The following is a 7,501-nucleotide window of genomic DNA, read 5'->3' on the forward strand; positions in this document are numbered from 1 at the left end:
TTCGAATGTGGATGAGATCAAAGTCAATTTCTCAGAGAGGACGAAATTTTTGCCAAATTTTCCAGTGAGGCTGGGGACCCAGCGGGTCTGTGACACAGGGGTGTATTTTGCACTTTTGTAGAAAAAATGTTAACTGTATCAAATATGTAACTTCGGTTGGAATTAATTATTACAGGAATTATTTTATGTTTTTATTTTTATAGGACCAGCAAACTTTGGCTCGGGCTTGGCTGTTCTTATTTTTGTGAAATTTTCAATCTTGAATGTTTTTTACGAAGTTCTATACGACGCTTAGTTTATTTACTTAAACAACTGAAAATAGCTCAAATCAGTAATTTCTTAGCAATTTCTGAAATCTGAGGCTCAGGATTCTTAATTTGTTCTTAGATTTTGACCAACTTTCAGCCTCCTGTTCTTATAAAATTGCTCTTATGAAAAATCGTGTATCTCGAGAACGGTCTATATCTAGGCTGTGTTTATCTCAGTGCAAGTCTGTATTGACAACATGTTGTATTGCTGAAGCTCATATGAGTAAGGAGAGGGAGAATGGAGGCATATTTTGATAGTTAAGTAGGTCTCTTATATTTTTCGTGGTTATAAAATCGTCAAAGAAGTCAAAAGGATAAAAGTTAAGTTTTTGATGAAAGGTTGCTAAGCCTGGTGTTTAAATAAGCTCTTATGTTCGGACTAGAAAAATCGAGATCTAAAAAACCTCTGGTCTGTTCCGAAATCTATTTAATCGTTTTCATATTGTTTGAAGAAACATCAGGGAATCTTCATGACCTGACATTTCAAGTTTTAAACGAGCTCAGGGAATCTCCATTTATGAAATCGAAAGTATTGAGATCCATCTGAAATTATTCATTCAAAAGATTTTGGAACCACTACCGATTATTTTTAAAGGAAATTCTATAAAATTTGATAAATCAAGTATTGTAAGAGTTCGTCGATTAAGTTTGGGTATATCTTTTGGAGGATAAACTATATTAAGAAGGGAGAACTGTTTTTGATGATAGTCACCAAGATAAAGGATCTCTCTTACAATAAAAATTAATACTTAGAATATCTTTATCAATCAAGAAAAACGGAATATTTATTTACGAAAGTTGATCAAAAAATATGATTGGATTGAATGAAAAATATCCTGCTCGATTGAAAAGTTTGTGAAAGAAGTAGACATTATATGAAAAAGACATTCAATGAAATATTCATGTAACATGTATTATGTACAATATTCTTATTATAAGAATTTATAACATGGTTGTAATACGTTTTTAAACTGACAACGAAGGTTTTTTTTAGTTTTATCTTTCAACGAACGGTGCCAAAAAAAATTCTGAGGTGATTATTGAGCGTCAGACACCAACCGATTCAGTACACCTCGAACTGCACTTTAAGAACGTTTTCCTGGAAATTCACCCTGGATATTTTTTCTTACAGGAGCAAACACAGGCAAAACGGTTGGTGTAGACATAGAAAGCATAACGTAACTAGGGAGATTCAATTCAAGATGATATGTCAAAAATTTACAGCAATATTCCTAAAATATCGCATTGTGTGATCTTCTGATGACCTAATACACGTTTTTTTATAAGAACAAACTATATAAGAACACACGGCTTCGATGGCCAAAATATTAAGAACAAGTTAAGACCATTTCAAGGCTTTTTGGACCCTTAAACACCTATTTTTCTTAGGAAAATGGACCAAAATACTCTCAAAATGGTGAAAATAAGAACATGTTAAGAACATTTTTAGGCTTAAAGCTCAAAAAGTTACGAACATACGAGGGCTTCGAAAATTTTGGATGTTCTTATGAAAAAAACGTGTATCGTTTAAAACAAGAATAATGAAGACCAAAATAGTTCCCCCTTGCCTGGCCTTAAAATACTCGGAGCCACTCTAATTACTTTAAATTGAACGCGCAATAAGGTACATCTTTTTTTCTTTATAAGCATTGCGCTTATAAGCATAACTAGGCTCATATATGGCAAAAATTTAAGCATATCCTAAACATTACCTTGGGCCTTCATACTCAAAATTTGTTTCTTTTTGACTGGAATTTTACAGATTTTCGAAATTTCTTTAAAATTTTGTTTAGGACATAAGCATCCCTCAAAGCATTTTTCAGCTTTGTAAATATCTCGATCTAAGTATTTCCGAGCCAGCTTTTGGATTTTATTATGCTTATAAAAAAAACATGATGTATTACATGATTGGTTTCAATCATTTTTTTCCCAACGTAGGTGTAGGTTATGTCTAGTATCGAGATGGTGTGTTATGAAATCTTCATGTTGAATAGATCACGGTTAAGATATTAAACCACAGAAAACGATATAATCTTTTTTATAAGAGCAATCTAATATGTAGACTATGCTATAGTCTAAGACGAATTCGAAAAATAAAGAATAATCTGAAACACGCAAATTAGCAGTCGGGCGGAAATTTTGTCCGCGCGGGCGAAAAATAATCGGAGGGGCTCAATGTCTTAGACTATATCAACTCGGTAGGAAAGAAAAAATATAAAATGTTAGGAGAAAATTAACTTTCATCATTACTTCTCCAAAAATCGGGAAACTTATCGGTGTGGTGAGAATTGTAAACAATGTTGTTTTCTCAGAATAATCGCAAACAGTTTTCTAAGAAATGACTGAACGTTGGATGTTGTAAAAATCATATACTTGTTTAATTTAAACAAATGGTTGTGCTTTTTCACGATACAAAGGTATATTTCCCCTGACAGTCTGACTACACAATCTAGTTTTTTTCAAGTGTTGGATTAAAAGCTCTGTTCCTTATACTGCTATGAAAATTGTCAACCTGCCTGCTTATTCTCACTGGCAGCCTGGTGCCCTGCTTCCCTTTTTGTTTTAACTTGAAGTACATAAATATGTGTTGTTATTTGAAGTTTGGATCTATGCATTTTATCTTGGTTGAGTTGCAATAGGCATTGAAGCCTCATTCTGTCATTCTTGACATTAATTAAGGCCATTAAGTATTGAGTTGATAAGAAATATGATGTGTGAAATAAACATTGACTTTTTTAATCCTTGAAGAAGGCAAAAAAAAACAAAGTGATTTTATAAATAAAATGTGAGAAATGGAAGAAACGCAAGAAGAAACATTAACACCAGTCAAAATAATCAAACAGCTATGTTCTGAAAGTGCGTACTATTGTATTTTATGTGGAGTTGAAGAGAAAAATGTCAACTACAGAAGAAAATTGTATAAATTGTCTAAAGAAAAAGAAGAAAAAGTGGAACTTTGCAAAAAACTTGAGCTTGTACTTGGTTTCGAAGTTGGAAGGTTAGATTTTAAGATTTTATGTAGATCGTGTCAACGGCACATTAGATACATTTTTCAAGCACAAAGAAGAGATTTCGTCAGCAAATTTAAAGACACAAAAGAAAACATTGTAAAAAAATTCATAACAGTAAAGAGTAAGCGATTGTCCAATGATTCAAATTCTACCTCCCGTAAACGTCTACAACTTGAAGAGCAAACTGAAACAGAAGAAGATTCTTCACCTTATAATGGTCTAATAGAAGAAGAATTTTTAACAGTAAGTAATTGTTTCAAAAGAAACCACCACTGTATGGAATAAATTTGCATTTTTTCATAGCTCTCAGTACTATCTAGGTTAATTGTATAATTTTATTCTTGGATGTTGGGAATTTTAGGATTTTTTAAGTTTGGGTTGGTCACAATAATTATAAAATTATTGTTTTTGAATTTTATAAATCCTTTTGACATCTACAGGTTACCCTTAAAGATAATGAAGAGGAAGAAGTTTACAAAGTTGACAAAAGTAAACTGAAAATAGTTAAGTCTATTCTGTTAGAGAAAAGTCCCAATGTTCTCCATAAAATTCTTTCTTCTGATACAAAGGAAGTGAGACAGACTCTCATCAACCATGTTTCAAGAAAAATCTCAAAAGAAGCAAAGCTATTAACAGAATCTAGGCTATTCAATACAACAATTCCAAACTCTAATATCAGGACATTTTCGTTTGTTTCTCAACACAAAGAAAATGCTTGACAAAGCACCATTATCTATGGTATTGTTCAACGCCTTTGGTACTAATCCAAGAATTAGTAGGAATAAAGTCAAAACTGTTGATGCAATAATTCCACCCATCATGACATCTATCAAACACACTGCTACACACAAGATGTCACAACTGCAAACATGTTGCCTAGCATAATTGGTTTGATTTTGAAACAAGGACAGGCAGAAAAACTCTGTATCAGTCGCCTTGCCAGCCTTTCTCTATCAGTATCATACAACTCTGTTATATCTGCACAATTAAGTCTTGGAAAAACATTTCTTGAAAAAAGTGAATGAATGGACTCATCAAGCTGAAATTGATCTTGAACAACTTCTTTTAATGAAAAATAATGTTGATAAGGTTGAGGATGAAATTCCTGTTGTTAGTGATGAGATGTCAAAAATGAATATTTCCTTTGGTAAGTACATTTCTTGTTTCAGAAATACTGAAGAATATATGCTGCCACTTCTGAAATTCCAGAAAAATATTTTCTCAATTTTGATATCAATTTATTTTGAAATTTTACCATAAAATAGGTTTTCTACCATGAATTCCAAAATTATGAAAAATTAGCCCCTTGTCACCAAAATTCCGAAGTAAAAATGGATTTATGTCCGATACCAAACCAGTTCTAGAATTCAGAAATATTGAAAAAAAATTGTTTTATTTCCGATATTCTGACAATGATTCCAAAGGTTGATTTCCGCAATACCAAATATTGTATGCTCCCCCCTATGTGATCAAGATTTTCTTATTTAAAGAAATTTTTAAATTTTTGAGCAATGATGATCCTGGCCAAAGAAATTTGATTTTTAAATGTATTTAGTAATTGTTAACATCTTCATGAAATACTCTTTTTTAAGATCCAGACTGTAGTTTTCTTGATGATCATGCTAATGTTTCATCAATCAAAGATGTAGAATCAGTTGAATTCTCACAAGAATCTTCTGATGATGTCATTGATGATACTGATCATGAATATTTGATGGTTTATGATGATTGGCAAGTAGATCAAAGTGAGAAAGTTGAAAAAGTCATCTTGATACCAAAACAGCTCGATATGGATCGTTTTTGTGAAACCAAGTTTATGTATGTAGGTAAGAAATACATTCCTTAGTTATTTAGAAATAGTAAACCACAAATTTAAGAAGGAATTATGTGAAGAAATTTGGTCAAGATGTAGATTTGAGGTACAAATGTTTTTATAAAAATGACACGAGTGGTGCAAGATTTTGAAAAAAAAGGCTTGATTTTATTTCTTTCTTACTTAGCTACGAAACCTTTAGATAAAAGTTAGACATTATTATTGTTTGGGTTTAGGAATTAGAAGGCTTATTTAACCAAGATTTTTAGGTGATAACTTGAACAGAAAGATCAACTGTAGAAGCACAACAAGGACCCATCAAAGCACGATGCTCAACATGTTCAACGCCATGGCTGTTCTGAACAGAGTGCCGACCCCACATCACCTTTATGGTATTCCTGCCAAGCTACCAACTAAGGAAGAAGATATAAACTTGGACAATTACCTACCAAATGATGATGATATGAAGCAGCTATCGGCGGAAGACATAAAATTTTTAATCTCTAGAGATCTTGTGCGTTATGTCAAAGTATTTTCTTGGGCTGATGCACATGTTGACAAACTCATAAAACATTCTTACATGGAATACACGACCACTAAATCATGCATTGTAAGTCCAGGTTTTGCCACCTTTCTGGTAAAAAAGTTTACATGCCACCTATATTCTTCTTCCTCTAAATTACAAATCCTATTTCAGTTTTTTAAATAATCTCATATCTTTTCTTAAACTTGATAGAAAAGAGCAATTTATCATAAAAATTATGAAGCTACAATTTTTTCTAATAAAATTTTTATCAGTATCCTCTTGGTATATTGGATCATGATGAAACGTCACATGAAGGCATGGACGAAATCTTGAAACACGCCCATCAATTTGTCCCTGGTCATGACACCAGTCACCAGCTAAAGACATTCTTCATAGGAGATTTGAAAACTGTAGAACGAGCCCAGCAAGTGCAGCTGGAGCACAAAGATTCCAATGAAACATGGAAGAGATATGAAGGTTATATCCCAGCTTTAGCAGATTTTCACACCTATGGAAACTTTCTTGCGGTAAAAATCTCCTTTCTTTCTTTTCTTATATCTTCAAATTTGTTTTAGAGAGAAAATGTTTAGAGAAAAAACAGAAAATCAAACACCAGGTTATAGGCTATCCATATTTAGTAGAAATTTCTCAGTAGATTCTTTATTTATCTAGATTTGATCAATACTTTGTACTTTTAGGCTATTTGGAGACTGTTATATAGCACAAAATCAGCTGGAGATATAGGTACTTTGTTCCAAGCTAGAAAATTTTCTTAACGCTAGAGGTGTGAAGGTAGACCCAATGAAAGCAGTAAATGAATGTGAAGAACTCATTGAAAAATATTCGGAGGCACTTCTTCTTGCTGCTGTCAATCAGCTAAAGAATGATGACCCTGGATTTTATGAACAGATGATTGCCACAGAAAGTATGATCCTGTTTCGTGAATTTGTGGATAAGATTATTGAGCAGTTTATTGTTTTGAATATGGAAAATGTTTCTTCTGAAAACCCCGATGGAGTCCTTAACTATTCAAAAAATGCCCTTACTATTGGTTATGTTGCCAAAAATTTCAACGACGCTCGGAAATATGCAGATGGGCAAAGAATCGTAAGATTGCATAAATTTCTCATGCTCTATTGTAAACTAACCAATAAATATAAATATTCGGGGCAAATTCTTCACTTCTTAGCTCAGGTACATGATCTTCTCCCCCCTGCCCTCGCTCACGAACTTATCTGGAATCGATCGGTGAACAACAAAGGGTTTCCGTCAACAAACGTTGAGCTGGATAGGAGAGCTTGAACATAGAAATAAAAGCGCAAAAAGGAGCTTGGACATATGGAAGGAAAGATAACAGAAAAGAGTATTGCCAGAGTGAGCAAATCCTACCAAGAGATCAAAGACCTACTAAACGAGTTTGACCGATCTGTGTCAGTTTCGAAATCAAGTGGACGACATAAGAAAACTGACTGGAGAGTAGATGTTACTCAGCTGGCAGAACAATTTAGTGAAAATCAGATTTTTCTTAAAAAAGAAGGAAGAAGTCACACTCAGTTTAAATCCGTCCCAGAGAGCTTTTTGGCACAAGTTGAAAAATCCGAACTCAAAAACTGGATAAAGGCAGGTGTTTTGAAAAGCTCAAAGAAAATGAATATTTACAAAAGTAAACAAATTTATTCTTAGTTGTTAAAATATTTTTGAAAATCTGTTGCTATCGATTAGAACAATTTAGACCATTGAAATAGGTTTTTTTTTTTAGTTTATAATTATAGATTGTCTCTTAAAAGGCTGCAACCGAATTTCATCAATGAACGAAGTTTTTTTTCAGTTTTTTTTCAGACTT

The sequence above is a fragment of the Clytia hemisphaerica genome, unplaced genomic scaffold (assembly GCF_902728285.1).
Source record: "Clytia hemisphaerica strain Z4C2 unplaced genomic scaffold, Clytia hemisphaerica genome assembly, whole genome shotgun sequence".
Taxonomy (NCBI): domain Eukaryota; kingdom Metazoa; phylum Cnidaria; class Hydrozoa; order Leptothecata; family Clytiidae; genus Clytia; species Clytia hemisphaerica.